This window comes from Coturnix japonica, chromosome 25 (assembly GCF_001577835.2).
Source record: "Coturnix japonica isolate 7356 chromosome 25, Coturnix japonica 2.1, whole genome shotgun sequence".
NCBI classification, from domain to species: Eukaryota; Metazoa; Chordata; class Aves; order Galliformes; family Phasianidae; genus Coturnix; species Coturnix japonica.
This window is the reverse complement of record NC_029540.1, coordinates 1,987,448-2,003,980: the sequence shown is the minus strand read 5'-3', so window position 1 is coordinate 2,003,980 and position 16,533 is coordinate 1,987,448.

Genomic DNA, 16,533 nt, shown 5'->3' with positions numbered 1-16,533 from the left:
AGAGGCAGCAGCTGATTGCACTTCATATGCTGTGCATTCAAATGGGGATCACCCCCCCCCCCCCCCAAAGCTCTGCCTGGCTCTAAAAACAAGAGGACCCCCCCCCAAAAGCACCACCCTAAACAAACCCCCGCTCCCCCATGACCCCACCCCCCACCTCCCCCCCATTGCGATCCGTGGGCTGCGGGTTTGGGGGTGGGGGGGCTCCCGGGGTGAAGGGGGGGGTTGATATAATGATGGTCCTTGTCTTGGTTCTGATCCGGGTCTTGGTGCTGGTTGTGGTTCTGGCCCAGGTTCAGGTCATGATCTTGGTCTTGGTGCTGCTCTTGGGTCTCATCCTGGTTCTGGTCCCAGTTCCAGTCCTGGTTCTGGTGATGATCCGGGTCCTGGTCCCAGTCCTGGTTCTGGTTCTGATCCTGGTCCTGGTCCCAGTTCCAGTCCTGGTTCTGGTTCTGATCCTGGTCCTGGTCCCAGTCCTGATCCTGGTTCTGGTGATGATCCTGGTCTTGGTCCCAGTCCTGGTCCTGGTTCTGGTTCTGATCCGGGTCCAGGTGCTGATCCTGGGTCTGATCCTTGTTCTGGTCCCGGTCCAATTGGATGGGATTTTGGCCCATCTGAAGGAATCCCTGCCTGAAGAGATGAGGGTCCCGGTCCCAGTCTGGTGGGGGGGGGGTTCTGGTCCCATTCTGAGGGTATCTCAGCCCAATCTGAGGGGGTCCTGAAACTAAGGGGGGTCTCAGGGCTGAAGGGACCCTGAGCCCACTCTGAAGGAGCTCCCAGTCCCAATTTCTGTCTATGGGGGTCCCGGTCCAATTCCTGACCTGAGAAGGTTCTGGTTATGAAGGGATCCCAGGTTGAGGGGTTCCCTGTCCTGTCTATGGGGTCCCAGGTCAGAGCATTGGGCTGGGGGGTGGGGAGGGGGGCGGAGGGGGGTGTTGGGGCTATTTAGGGCAGTTTTCATCCCACTGGGATCATCCTTTGTGGGATGCTCCATTGGCTGCTGTGCTCAGAAGGACCCTAATGGGGTAGGACATCCAAGGACCCTATTGGGAACCAAAGCCATCTGATGGCCCCAACTCTGCCCTATGGGAGCTGAGCCTCAGACCTACAGCTGGTTCAGTTCTGGGGTGTAAAAGTCCAACCCTATGTCATCTCCCAGGTGTCTCCTGTAGCCCCCTGCATTCCCCTCCATCACAGCCCTGCTCACCCTTATTGACCATGGTTAATCCTAATAGGGTTGGAGCAAACCTTCCCGAGCTGCTGCTTGCTTTAGTGCTCAGCTTTCCTTCCACCCTGCTGCCATCATCCTGCAGGGATGCTCTGTGCTGAGGGCCTCCTCTGAGTCATCGCATCCGTGGGAAGGGGGCTGTGGGTGGAACAGCTTTTCTGGTGGTGGTGGTGGTGGTCACAGCAATGCTCAGCCTGAATCCTCAGCCCCTATTTGGATACAGGGTAATGGCCAGCTCTGGTCTATAGGGTGGGTTATAGGGGGTAGATGAGGCTGTTGGCTGCCTCCACAAACGGCTCTGGTGTTATGGGGAGGTGGGAGAGCAGCTCGTCCCCTAAGAGAAGCCCAATATGAGAGGCTGGGGATGGGGTAGAGAAATAGGGGATGTGGGGCCCTATGGGAGGGAGCCCTATGGGAGGGGGCTCTGGGGGGTGTGGGTGGTTCCAGCCCCATTGGCAGCACTCAGGGAGGCAGCTGAGAATTGGAGAGGAGGGTCTCATGTGGCTTTGGGTCTCTTTGATGGCCCCCCATCCCCACATGGGATATCAGCCCTAGAGAAGGACGTGGAGCATCACATCCCTCCTCCCATATCCCATAAATAAGGAGGTGATGGGAATTATCCCTGTGCCCCATCCTTACACCCCACAGCCCAGAGGCTTCACATCTCCAAGCCACATTTAGAGCCCGTTCTGCCCCATGCAAAGCAATGGATCTTCTCAGAACAAACCCGCACCCATCACCCCACACAGCACCCACAGTTTGCATTGCATTGCCCACGGATGGAGGCAGGGGATGGGGAGGATGCAGCAGGTGCCGGGGCGATGCTGTGATTCAGCCCCAGAGCATCTGCCACCACCAGGGACCGAATGCTCACGAGGGATGCTGTCACGCTGCCACCTCGGGGGTCCCCAGGAATGGGGATCTCCCCCTGACCAGATCCATCCCCCCCACTCCTTTATGTCCCCACCAACCCAAATCTTTCTGCTGCTGAGTTGCTGATGACAACGCGGGGCTGGGAAGGTGGGTGTTGTTGTGTTGGGAGTGCTGTTGGACTCTGGGTCTCCTTCTTCACCTTGCACGTGTGCCAGCAGAGACCTGAGAGCGTGATGCAGCATCCTACTGTATCCTATAGCACCCTACAGCACCTTACAGCACCCTACAACACCCCACAGCACCCTATAGAACCCTACAGCACCCCCCAGCAGCCTACAGCACCTTACAACACCCCAGAGCATCCTACAGCACCTCAAAGCACCCCACAGTACCCTACAGCACCCCATAGAGTCCTACAGAATGCTACAGCATCCTATAGCACCCTACAACACCCCACAGCATCCTATAGAACCCTACAGCATCCTGCAGCACCCTATGTAACCCTTTAGTACCCCACAGAACCCTTCAGCAGCCTACAGCACTCTACAACACCCCACAGCACCCTATAGAACCCTACAGCATCCTACAGCACCCCTCAGCAGCCTACAGCACCTTACAACACCCCAGAGTGTCCTACAGCACCCTACAGCATTCTACAGCACCCCAAAGCACCCCACAGTACCCTACAGCACCCCATAGAGTCCTACAGAATGCTACAGCATCCTATAGCACCCTACAACACCCCTACAGCATCCTACAACATCCTACAGCACCCTACAGAACCCTACCGTGTCCTACAGCACCCTATAGCACCCCACAGCACCCCATAGCATCCTACAGCACCCTACAGCACCACACAGCACCCTTCAGCATCCAGAAGCACTCTACAGCATCCTACAGCACTCCACAGCACCCTACAACTCCCCACAACATCCTACAGCACCCTACAGCACCCTACAGCACCCCACAGCACCCCATAGCATCCTACAGAATGCTACAGCATCCTATAGAACCCTACAGCACCCTACAGCACTCCATAGCATCCTACAGAATGCTACAGCATCCTACAACACCCTACAGCACCCCACAGCACCCCACATCATCCTACAGAACCCTACAGCATCCTACAGCACCCTACAGAACGCTACATCACCCTACAACACCCCACAGCATCCTAAAGAACACTACAGCATCCAGCAGCACCCTACAGCACCCCACAGAACCCTACAGCACCCCACAGAACCCTACAGCGTCCTACAGCACCCCACAGCACCCTATAGCATCCTACAGAACGCTACAGCATCCTACAGAACCCTACAGCACCCCACAGCATTATACAGCACCCTACATCACCCTTTGGCTTCCAACAGCATCCTACAGCACCCCACAGGGCTTCCCCAAACACTTTAGCAATGCCAGTTGTCATTTGGCCCTCTCTGACATCCAGCATTCCATCTGGGATCTCCATAAAAGGGTTTCCCCCTTTGGACTGCCTGAATTTGGCTTTTTTCAACCTTTAGGATGCCCTTTCCCTGTGGGGATGGATGGATGGATGGATGGATGGATGGATGGATGGATGGATGGATGGATGGATGGATGGATGGATGGAGGGGTGGGATGAAGCTCTGAGTGATCAGATGGGCTCAGTAATGTGTTTCCCTCTCAGTGTTTCACCCAACCAGTGCTAATAACACCCCAGAGGCCAAAGGATGCACCAAAATCTCCTGGGAAAGTGCCACAGATGGAAGAAGAGTCTTTCAGTGATATCCTCATCCACTATCATTGCTCTCCTTAACCCTTAAGGCAGCTCCTCCTTCCCCCCCATCAGGCTCAGCCCCACTGTTTTGCCTTTCTGCTTTTACTTCTTTGCTCACCTGAACTGAGCAGGAACCCTCCGTGCCACTTAAAGTCCTAAGCAAGCATCCTCACTTCTCCCTGCTCCTCTCCATCCTCCAGGGCTCCCTGTTTACACACATGCAGCTCGACATCCCTCGTTATCATCTGCTCTTATCAAACCCTTTTCCTGCAACCTCACTGCTTCCCTGCAGCCATGGATCCTTGCAGCCAGGCCTTCACCTGCTGCTCCTTGCAGCTCTGCAGAGCTTACAGACAGATGTTCTGCTGTCACTTTGACTCGTGCCAACTCCTTTTACATCAAGATGAAGGTCCAAGCATGTTCCTGTATTGCCTGGCTGTTTGTAATGCTTGTTCCAGACCAGTGCAGGCTTTCATCGAACCCAACCTGCAGCAAAGCTGGTTTATACAGAAATATTCTGTACAGAAATATCTTGTCCTTGATTTGCTTCTGTTAAGGCTTTGGTAGTTACTCCTGCGTCACGCTGCTGTGAGTCAGATCTCAGCTCTGCTGTGTGTCAGGAGCCAGAACCCCATGGGGTGGCAGGAACCAGAACCCCATGGCAGTGGGTTGGGTGGGGGGCTTGGGGAGTGCCTACAGAGCCCCATATGCAATGGGTTGTATGATGGGATGGAGGAGTGCCTACGGAGCCCCAAATGCAGTGGGTTGTGTGATATTGGATTTGGGGAGTGCCTACAGAGCCCCATATGCAATGGGTTGTGTGATGGGATGGAGGAGTGCCTACAGAACCCCAAATGCAATGGGTTGGGTGATGGGATGGAGGACTGCCTACAGAGCCCCAAATGCAATGGGTTTTGTATGGGGTTTGGGGAGTCCCTACAGAGACCCACATTCAGTGAGTTGGGTGATGGGATGGCAGAGTGCCTATAGAGCCCCAAATGCAATGGGTTGGGTGATAATGGGTTTGGGGAGAGCCTACAGAGCCCCCAATGCAATGGGTTGAGTGATGGCTTTGGGGAGTGCCTACAGAGCCCCATATGCAATGGGTTGTATGATGGGATGGAGGAGTGCCTACAGAACCCCAAATGCAATGGGTTGGGTGATAATGAGTTTAGGGAGTGCCTACAGAGCCCCAAATTCAGTGGGTTGGGTGGTGGGATGGAGGAGTGCCTACAGATCCCCAAATGCAATGGGTTGTGTGGAAGGTTTGGGGAGTGCCTACAGAGCCCCAAATGCAATGGGTTTTGTATGGGGTTTGGGGAGTCCCTACAGAGACTCACATTCAATGGGTTGGGTGATGGGATGGCAGAGTGCCTACAGAGCCCCAAATGCAATGGGTTGGGTGATAATGGGTTTGGGGAGAGCCTACAGAGCCCCAAATGCAATGGGTTGTGTGGTGGGATGGGGGAGTGCCTACAGAGCCCCAAATGCAATGGGTTGGGTGACATTGGATTTGGGGAGTGCCTACAGAGCCCCCAATGCAATGGGCTGGGTGATAATGGGTTTGGGGAGTGTCTATAGAGTCCCAAATGCAATGGGTTGCATGGAGGCTTTGGAGAGTGCCTATGGATCCCCAAATGCAATGGGTTGGTTGACACTGGATTTGGGGAGTGCCAACAGAGCCCCAAATGCAATGGGTTGGGTGATGTTGGGTTTGGGGAATGTCTATAGAGTCCAAAATGCAATGGGCTGCATGGAGGCTTTGGGGAGTGCCTACAGAGCCCCAAATGCAACAGGAATGTCACCATTGTGCTGTGCAGATGTTGGAATGATTGGAAGGCAAAGGAAACTGCAAAAAATACTTAAAATACACCATCACCTTTGTGGGATGAATGTTGGATGGTGCTATTCTGGAGACACAGTGACCAGTGAGGGCTGGGAGGTCACTGGAGCACCAGTTGACCTTTATCTGCTTCAACTGTTGAATTGCTAAGAGCATTAAGGGCTTACTTCATCAAGGCACCCAAGCATCCGAGCAAGAATCCTGCTTCGTTAACAGCTCTTTCCATCAGGAGCACAAAACCAGCTGGTGGATGGAGGAGGACACCTGAGACAAAGTGACGTCCCGGGGGCAGCTCAACCCACTCAGGTGGTCTCTTATATATATATATTAATTTAAATTACAAATGAACTTCATCCCCACCATCCATTCTCATTCATGCAGGAACGCAGCGAGGTGTCGGCGGCCGCTCCGCTCCGACTAATGGCCAACGTCCAAATGGCTGTTTCTAATCTACTCGGTGACATTTATTAGCTCCTGGCTTACAGCACAGCCCTGAGCTGACTCCAAATCCAGGCTGGAAATTCACTCTTTGTGGGCTGTAGAGGTAAAGCAAACCTTGGGATCATCTTCAAGATCTACCTGAAGACTCTCCAACGTGGCAGTAGTTTCTCTTTGGCAACTCTGGAACTTCAGAATGGATCTCAAAGGCACCTTTGGGAGGAGGAAATAAGCAGCTCCAGAACCCCCCACCCCTCTTACTTAATCACTTGAGAATGCAGAACGTGCAGTGAATTTTTGGTTTAAAATGCTTTAATTCTTGGAACGTCAACATTTGACATATCCGGTTTTGCAATCCTCAATTTCCTTCCTCCCCATGGAAGTGGTGGAGTCTCAACCCCAAGAGGTGTTGAAATATAGAGATGTGGAGCTTGGGGGGCGATGTGGGCAGCAGGAATGGGGCGATGGGTTGGGGGTCTTGGGGGTCTTCTCTGACCTTAATGGTTCTATGGGTGGTAATAGGGAGATGGCTGTTGGTTGGACTTGGTGGGTCTTCTCCAAGCTTAATGATCCCATGAGTGGGAGTGTTGGGTTGGGGTTGGGTTTGGTCACCTAAGAGGCCTTTTCCAACCTTGAAGGTTCTCTGATTCTACATAAAAGGAAGGATGGGCTGTTTTTTTTAACATCACATGGAAATGAATATCCGGACAATACATGCTTCTGTTTGGATGAGAAAACAGGTTTTAGGAACCACTGATGACTCATTTGCAAAGCAACTGGTGAATGACCTTACAAAGGGAAAGGGAACTCTTGATTTATTCTACAGTAATACACAGAGCCTGGATCTGTACATCACTATCAAAAATACACTCTCTTCATACCGACCTTAATGCACCCGAATTCAACATCCTCTCCAGCCAAGAAAGTTGTCTGCAGTGGCAGGAATAAGAGGAATAAACAGCACAAAAGGAGGAACCCAGTTAAAAGGAAATTAAAAGGAACAGCTAATTGAGTAAAGCTCTTGGAATGGACCATTTGCAGAACACCAGGAGGGGCTCGAGCCCCTCTGAGTCACTGAATTGAAGGCAAAGGACTCCGCAAGGACTCGGTGGGAGGAGGTGTGTTTGATTCAGATCCTTCTATTTCCTCTCCCTGTTGGTCTCAGCTTCCCCTTGTTGACATTGGTCTGCCATTGCTGTCTACACCTTTGGAATTCCATGTTTAGTCCTCATCCTTCCACTGCAATCCCATCCCAAGAAGCTTCCTACACTTGCACCCAGGTGAAGAGGGACTCCAGGGATGCTCTGCTATTGGTATAAGGCATTTAGGAGCACAATAGTACATTACAAAGTCTGAATGCAGGTGGCCAAAGGAAAGCAGTGGTGGACTTACCCCTGTACCAACAGGTTGGTGTTTCACTGCCTGAACCTCAGAGGGCTGAAGTCAATGAGTAAAAGGAGTCCTGCACAGGTAAGGCAACCAAGTTAGCACTCTGACAGCCTCCGACTGTTAGAAACAATGGGGTAGAATAATTACATTAGATGCTTGAGTGAATGCAGATTGGGGAAGGCTTCGATTTGGTTCTTAGAAAGGGAAATCAAAGATTGGAGGCTCATCCGAGGTGGAAGAGAAGCTGTAGTGCTGTTATAACACAGAGAGTGGCTTGTTTGGAGGGGATTCCCACATTGGTGACCACATTTCTGAAGGGGGAAGAGGCAGACCCATAACAAGAGGGCAGAATCCATTTTCACAGCAGCTCTAGGTGCCATTGGAAGCTCTGTGCTGGTATTCATGGTGATCAGTGCTTTCATATTGGCTCCAGAAAAGGCTTTGAACACTGAGCTGCCCAATTCATAGGGAGAAATGATTCAGGAGAGCCAAATCCGGGGCTGAAAGCAAGAAATTGAAGAGGGTCCCATGATACTCGTGTGGAAAACGGCAGATGACATTCCATTCAAAGAAATGCAAAGCAGAATTCAGAGGAAGCAGAGCGGGGTGGATGGGGTGTGGATGGTGCAGCTGGCAATAGGGCGGGCTGGCAAGGAGGGCAGAGCTGGCTTCTCAATACAGAACAGCTTATGGGGCAGAAGGTTGAAAGGAGAGTGGCAGACGATTGTGATAGAGGGAGAGAAGGAATCTTTTGCCTTTTTTTCCCCCATTTTTCTCTCTCTTATTTTTTTGGGGTCATTTTCCACAGCATGAGGATGAGGTCTGTGGATCCATCTTCTTATAAAGCAGATCAAAACAAGACAGGGCAAGAACTGGGGTCAAAAGATCGACCCAGGATGGAGATTTGTTCATTTCCAGTCACCAATGAATCAGAACGTCCCCACGTGTCCTATCCAGGTCTATGAAACCAGTGCAAAGACGCCATGACATCTATGGAGGTGGGCACATAGAGCTGAGCTGGTGCCATCCAAGGGTCCCCAGTGTTGTCTGGATGACTGATGAAGAAAGGAAAGTCATGGAGAGACACGGGAGCACTAAGAAATGGAGGAGCATCTCTGATGCAGCCTGATGGGCTCTGTGCCCACAGCTCCTATTTATGAGAGCAGAATCCCCTTCTGTAGCACCGGAGTTCCTGCCCATAGGCTCAATGACAAAGGGGAAGGAAGAGGGAGCATGGCATGTTGTTTCCTGAATGACTGATCCCGTGACACGAGGCAAACATCAAGCCACTGAACAGGCAAATCTGGATCTCAGTTTTGCTTTGCTGTGAAATGAGATAGTCGGGGTGTTTTCTTTTTTACATGCCAGCTCTGCTTGTTGTAACATCTTCTGCATGGTTAAAGCTGCTACATCCCCAGCAGCTCTACCAGAAAACAAGCCAACAGAGCTTCCCCAGGGGATGAGAATTCACATTTTTTTCTCCACTTCTATGGGTCTGAACCACAGGCTGCCCCATTCCTTGTAATGCTGGTGGCCTCACCAAGGTGCTGCATGCAGAGGGATGGCACAGGCACCAAAGCAGTGCTCTGAGCTGCTGACCTGAGGTTGTTCCCCTCCTGTGACATATACTGGAGCCCTGGGAAGAAACGTGTTGATGCTGTGCATTGAAACCTTCTGTAGGAGACGTGGGCTCCTCTGCTGCACAGTCAGACTTAGTTACATAACCCAGAAGAAAGCTGTGAAACTCAGGTGTGTTCTAGATTCCAAGACCCTTCGGAAATGGGACAGTGGGGTGGCAGGTCCTAAATGGAGTCTTCATAGAATCATAGAATCACCAAGGTTGGAAAAGACCTAAAAGATCATCCAGTCCAACCCTTCACCTATTACCAATAGATCCCACTAAACCATGTCCCTCAGCACAACATCCCATAATAATAGAAACCCCATAGAGCCCCATATAAACCCCATAAAGCCCCATAGAGCCCCATATGAACCCCATAGAGCCCCACAGAGCCCCATAGAGAATCATAGAATCACCAAGGTTGGAAAAGACCTAAAAGATCATCCAGTCCAACCGTTCACCTATTACTAATAGCTCCCTAATAGTCTTGAATGGATGAGAATGAATCTGGAGGTGTATTTGGGAACATGGACACGGCAGGCAGACCCTGAGGCACCACGAGCTGAGTGATTTTGTACTAAGAAGAGATGCAAAGCAAAGGAAGTGGGCAAAGAAGATGGTAAATCCAAGAGGGACCTTGTGGGGAGGAAGGCCAGACCCACCTTAGTGCTGGTTCCAATTGGGGTTATGTACCACCGAGATCCTGGCCTGAACAGCAAGCTGACAGCATCTGAGAAACAGCCACAGGAGGGAAGAGTCAATGTTTTAGTCTGAAATCTATCAGAAATAAGGAGTGTGCCAAGGAGTTGGCGGAGCCAGCGCATGATCAGAGTATAAAAGGAGCAATTAGGAGAGATGAGCCCATTGCAAGAGGAGCTGAAGCAATTGTTTGCATTGTTGTTGATTGTAGAAGAAAACATGGGAGATTCCCGTGCTGTAATTAACCTTTGTGGAGGCTCATCAGAGGATGTGTCCAACGCTGAAAAGCCTGGAGGAGAGATTATGGATCCCATTGACAAAATGGACAATGATGAACCATCAGGGCTGGGCTGTCTTGATTCCTAAGGAAGCCACGACTGAGGATGCTCAATGGAAACACTGCTCTGTAAGTGCTCTCTCCAACAGCCTTGATTCTAAGGGCTGAAATAGAGCAAATGTGATAAAAGAGCTTCAGAAAAGATCTGGAGAAGCGTTTAGTTGGTATTGGTTTGCTCCCTCATACAGGAGAATGGTGTTTGTAAGCAAATGGATGCCCAGGATTCACCCAGGGAGATGAAGCAGAGCTCTCTGAAGGGCCAAATGAGAGCAATTTGTTTAATAGACTCTACTGGGATTCCCAGAATGCGTTTGATAATGTCCTTCATCAAAGGAAAAGAAGCAGCCATGGGATGGGGACAAAGAGAAATATGCCGGCGAGTATAAATAATTGTCAGAAAGGTCAGGAATGAGGTGGGAGGAAATAGCTTCAGAGATGGAGCCCTGCAGAGGCCGTGGGCTCAGTGGGAGACAAATGAATGCAGCAGAGGGGATTGCAGGGCTGCGAGTGCACAGAAAGCGTGGCTGGATGGAAAGGTGTTGGGAAACGTGGTGCACCTGCCTGCCTTGTCCTCACTGGTGCAATGGGGCTCGGTGAGCCAGTGAGATGCAGCTGCTCCCATCGTGGTTTTGTGCCCTAATTATTGTTTGAGTAGTGATTACAGAGCTGCTTTCTCTGCATCTCGGATGGAGGATGACCAGCGGAGCACCAAGGAGATGGCTGATGGGGAAGGATGCTGAGCAGGATGCTGAGCAGGATGCTGAGCAGGATACATCCACTGGGTGCAGCTCATTGCAAAATGACACTCATTGGTGTAACTAGAGACTCAGCAAGGTCAAGTGGCTGAAGGGAAGCAGGGATTCGAGCAAGAAAAAGGGTTCTAAATTGGAGATGTGCCGAGGGTTAACCATTGGGATGCTGGAGCTAAAGGATGAGCGTGGGGCTCCAATGTCCCATAACACCTGCTGGCGGCCCTATGTTGTACCCTCTTTGCTTAGCAGGTGTCTGTTTGTCCCATAGTGAGGGTGGGTTGGCTCTGTCTCATTGCCTTGGGCTCATCTCCTCCTTGGCCATCAGGAATCGCTACAGCAGAGGACTCATTGCCAAGCTGTCTGCAGAGAAGATATTTCTTGGACTGGAGGCTCTCTTCTCTCTCCTCCTTCCATCTCTTATTTTGCCAATATTCTGCTCTGGCCACAGATAACGCCTGTGAAATTCAACTGTAAAGATGGTTTTCTGGAGAAATATAGGCTGTGAAATCGGGCTTAGAAGTGAGCACAAACTACACCCTTAACTGTGGAGTCCTTAGCCAGGCTTAGAAGGATGCTAATCCCCATCTGCCATAGAGGTAAATGGCCTGAGGAGGCTCAGGCTGCTCCTCTGCTGCTGGGATCTGTGTGGTAGTGCTGAAATAATTTCCTTCTCTTTTAATTAATGGCTCACTCTGGTGTCTGCTCAGTGCACCTTCGCTGCTACATATGAAATACGTCCTTCATCCTTCACCAACTCCGGTCTTATTGGAAGTGTTTGGGATCACCCAGAGGCAGATGGGGATCCAGGGTGTTTGGAGGCAGCCTGGGCAACAAAATGCCTTGCTCTTTACCTTCTGTGAGCCCCAGAGACCTGCAGGGCAATGTATTAATTTGGGAACATACACTGTTTTCAAGCGATTTTGCTCCTCTCAGCTCCATCTTTCAGCTCTTTGCAAGGTCTCATCTCCAAGAGGTGGCCATAGAAGGTTGCACCAACCCATCTGCTTCCACCCCCAAAGCTCTGCTGGGTGATGCTGAGTTGGACCCAGCAAAACTCCAAGCTCTGAAATCCTCATCGTCACATTCAGCATCAATAGGATTTCAAGTCATACCCTGCTTCCTTTTGGCCACATCATCACTTATTTCGAGGGGAGCCCACCAAAGGCTGAGTGCCACTCAAAGCACAAAGGGAAGAACATCTCTGCCCCAAGAAATGCATCATAACTCACGTATGGCCACCAAACTCTGTCCTACTGACACAGTACCTTAGACTGCATTGATCCCATGAGCACAGCTCCCACTAAAGACAATGATTTCTGAGTATCCTCATGGCCATCACATATTCTTGGGGAGAACTGGACAAGTTGGCCATCCAGCCCAACTTGCTCCACGTGATCCGCTTGCTGAAGACCTCCCTGTTCATTTCTGATCCTTAATCCCCCGTCCCCGTGCAACTCTAGTTCTGATTCCCAGTTAGAAAGAGGTGATGAGAAGGTGGTCGAGGGGATGAAACAGCTGCTCCAGGAGACTGAGAGGGTCTGGACCCCCATTTGCAGAGATGGTGGTACAGAGGGGGAACGTGGCTGAGGTCTCCCCCTCCATGGAGATGCAGAGCATAAATCCCACAGCCCCAGAGAGATGTCACTGCAATGAATCTGGGAGGAGGATGGCTTAAAGTAGATAAACTGAGTTCATCTTCATCCTATGGGGAGTGAAAGGGAGAAACTGGTGCTGGAAGAGGGATAGGAAGAGCGGGGTGAGGGTCAGAATGCCTCAGAGGCAACAGGTCCATGAGCAGAGACTAAAGAACTCATCAGCATCAACTTCATTCCAAAGAATTTCCAGCTGCTCCCACCACTTTGCAGCTCATAGAGGGGAAAAGCAAGACTTGCTGGGGATGCTTTGAGCATAACGCACCGACCCCAGGATGAGGACAGGCGCTGCTTTCTCACTGGAGTAGTCACAGTTGGAAAGCCAGCACCAAAATATTTATCAGTGACTAAAACTTTGGATCCTTGCTTTTCAAAAGGGTACCTTGTTTCGATGGCAAACTTCTGCAGGGAAAATAAAAGCAGCTGGGAGGGATCCAATGCCTTGCAGCGCTGTGTTTTGGAGGGAGAGCTTCTCTGCGTGGATAAACACGCTCTGCAAGATGTTGCTGGATAAGTTTGCTGGGTGGCAGATCATCGTTCCATGCATGTGGCTGCAGCCATCTCCATCTGAGAGCCCTTCTGGGCAGCATCACTCAGTAATGGCTCTGTGTGGGGCTTTGCTGGAAGAACCCATTGCTCTGCTGTGGGCATCATGATGGAGAGAGGCTGAGAGCAAAGGAAGAGGATTCAGAGAGGAGGGATTACATAGGAAAGGCATTTACTTGGCTGATTTTAGTGCCTTTTGATGCGTTCCTGATGCTCCCCAGTATGACATCCTTTGCATTTTGCCCCCCCTCCAGAGGGCTGTGAGCTTTGGGGTGAGGAGAGGGGCTCCATTGTTTGAGGGGCAGAGCTGTGCTGTGACCCTCATCACACATACAGCCCATAGCAGCAGGTTTGGCCCTTGTTAATATAGCTCTGATCACTGCTTGAGCTACAAGGAACTCACGTTGCTGCTTTCTGCACTGAGCTGCAGCTCAAGCATTGCATAAAAGCAAGGGAAGAGAGACTGTGCTCTGTCCCATGGTGTGGGCTCTCAGGGGATGCCTGGGGTTGTGGATGCTGCTCTGAGCAGCGTGTAGATCTGACAGCAGTGAGAAGATGGGGCTCCATCGGTGCATTCAATGCTGCTGTGCAAGCATCCCAGCCTCACACCCCCACCCCCAGGAGCTCAGATCAAGGATAACTCAGGTGGGGAGGGACCTCAGGTGCCCATCAGATCCATGGCTGCAGCTGTGCACATCAGGATGCCCTCATCTCAATCCAGGCCTCTGTTCCATCCCCATCTCCAACTGAGAGCCCCTCCTCCCTGCAGGACTCAATACTTTTCTTCCCCAAACTGCCATCTCTGCACTGTCCAAGCGCTGCCCATCGCTTCCCAGCACATCAAGGACAAAGGCAGAGTTATGAACCCTCTCTAGCACTGAGATAAGACTCAGTATAATTAGAAACTTTTTTTTTTTTTATGTGAGGAAATGAATCAAAGCTCCTTTCACTCCTGGGACATTTTAACTCTTCTCAGCTTCTATTCTTAGTTGCCAAAACCATTTCTTTTCTCTCAGCTTCAGGCTAGAGAAACCTGGAAAAAAAGAGAGGGGTTGATGCTGGACCCTGCTGAGCTGCTTGACCCCATGGGTGAACTGATGGAGCACGGAGGGCACCTCTGTGTTGTCCTATGGAGGAGTGATGTGGGGTTGCAAAGCAGGGGGGTCTTTCAGCCTTATGGGTGGGCAGGGGGAGGGGAGACCATTGAGGGGGAGTAATAGTGTGACCTGTGCCATGAGTAGAGTCATTTGGTGGCTGCAGCTGATGGTGGGATGTGGCACAGAGCAGGAGGGAGATGGTGGTCCCCTGCAGTTTATCTGCTCCCTCCGGTGCCAAACTGAAGCTGAAGTGTTGCAATGGAAGTTTCATAGGTGGGAAAAGGAGATTAAAGTAGAAAGGAGAGAACGAAGGAGCAGATTTGGGACACTTTGGTGCAGCCTCCTGTTGTGCACAGGGTTGGCTTTCAGCTTTGGGGAGCAGCCATAGAATTGAAGGGACCTTTAATGGTCATGGAGCCCAACTCCTATGCAACAAGCAGAAGCACTCACAGCTCCATCATGTCGCCCATGGCCAGATCCAGCCTGGCCTTGAAAGTCTCCAGGGAGGGGGCATCCCCCACTGCATCACTCCATCTTCCTATTGCCTTCATAGAAGCCCTGGGGGCGGGGGGGTTTGCATTGAGCAGACAGCACGGAGCCTTCGGGCTCCTTGGGGCTCAGCTGCTTTGTGTTGCTCACTGATCAGTGGTCATCGCGTGAGCACATCGCACAACACACTGCAGGGCTGAGAGCAGCAAACAACCACCCTTTGTGTTGAGAGGGGCTGGAGGAGGTACTGGGAGGCTTCCAGGGTTCCCAGGAAGAAGGCAGTGTTAGCAAATGGCTGGGGGGGGGGTATGGGGAGGGAAGGATTTACTGCTGCAATGGGGTCTCTCTGTCTGTGGGATATGGATATGGGTGGGCACAAAGGTGATGGGTGGGGAAAGCACATGGAGAGGCTGTGATGAAGGGGGATGTCTTCTTGTGCTGCCCCTGGAGAGGCACGGAGAGGAAAGCAGAGCCCTCTCACAGCTGGGCACTGCAAGGAACAAAGGTTCTTCTGCTTGGTCTTAAGGGAGAAGGGCTCCCCATGAGGGCAGAGCTGTGCTCCTTCTGCCTGCAGAGCAGTTCTGCACTGAGTTCACAACACCTGGAGGGTCATTGCTCAGCTCAGCTCTGCTCTGTGGTCAGATGAGAGACCAGAATGCGTCTATGGGTTTGTACTGATGCACTTTAATGTGACACATCCCTCTCCTTTTGATAACCGGGATGTTTGATAAGAACCTCCCCCCTCTACGAGAGCCCTGAGAGAGGCTGTAAGACAAGCACGGAGATCTTAGGAGGCACCAGAAAGAAAAGAACTCATCTTTGCCCGTGGCAAACAAGCTGTATTATTCGTGCTTTAATTTCCAGGACAACCTCTAGGAACACCTGCTGCGTTCTGCAGGGAGCAGAGGGGCTGAGCATCATTATGGCTGTATAAAATGTGGGGGACCGGCCTTATGGTGAGGCCTCCTTTGGAGCAGGTTGCAGGAGGAGAACGTCAGAGGGCACCGTAAGAATCTGTCCCCTCCCCAATGCTTCTTAGTGTTGCTGCTCCAGGGTGATGAGCTCAATAGATAAAATGCAAAGGGAAGGAAATATTCCCTATTCAGAAGAGGGTTTGATGCGTGGTAAACAAGCCCTGAGGCTGTACACTGAGTGATGAAGATATAAACTCCAACGAACGGCGTGGAAACGCAGAACAAAAAGGAAGGGATGTGTATCTGTCCGGAAAAGAGTGGTTAATCTGTCTGGAAATGGAGAGGACTGCGTGGAATGAAAGAGTGATGCAGGTGCTGAGCTCCTGCTTGGAGATGAAAGAGGGGCAGGATGGGCAAAACTCTGCACAGAGCTGCATTAAAGCCTAGGAAAACAGGGGGATGTCTGCAGTGTGTGGGGACAAGGCTATAACCACCAGGGGATGGGACAGGTCTGAGCCCACCTGGGCTCTCTGCAGTACATGGGGCTTTGGGCAGCCTGGTCTGGTGGGTGGTGATCCTATACATAGAAGGGGGGCTGAAAGTGGATGAGGATCATTGTGGTCCTTTTCAACCCAGGTCATTCTATACCATACAATGTCATACAATGACAAGGCTATGCCCACCTGGGGTCTCTGCAATACATGGGGCTTTGGGCAGCCTGGTCTGGTGGGTGGTGATCCTATACATAGAAGGGGGGCTGAAAGTGGATGAGGATCATTGTGGTCCTTTCCAACCCAGGCCATTCTATACCATACAATGTCATACAATGACAAGGCTATGCCCACCTGGGGCCTCTGCAATACATGGGCTGGCTGAGGGCTGTGCCCACTCAGGGCTGG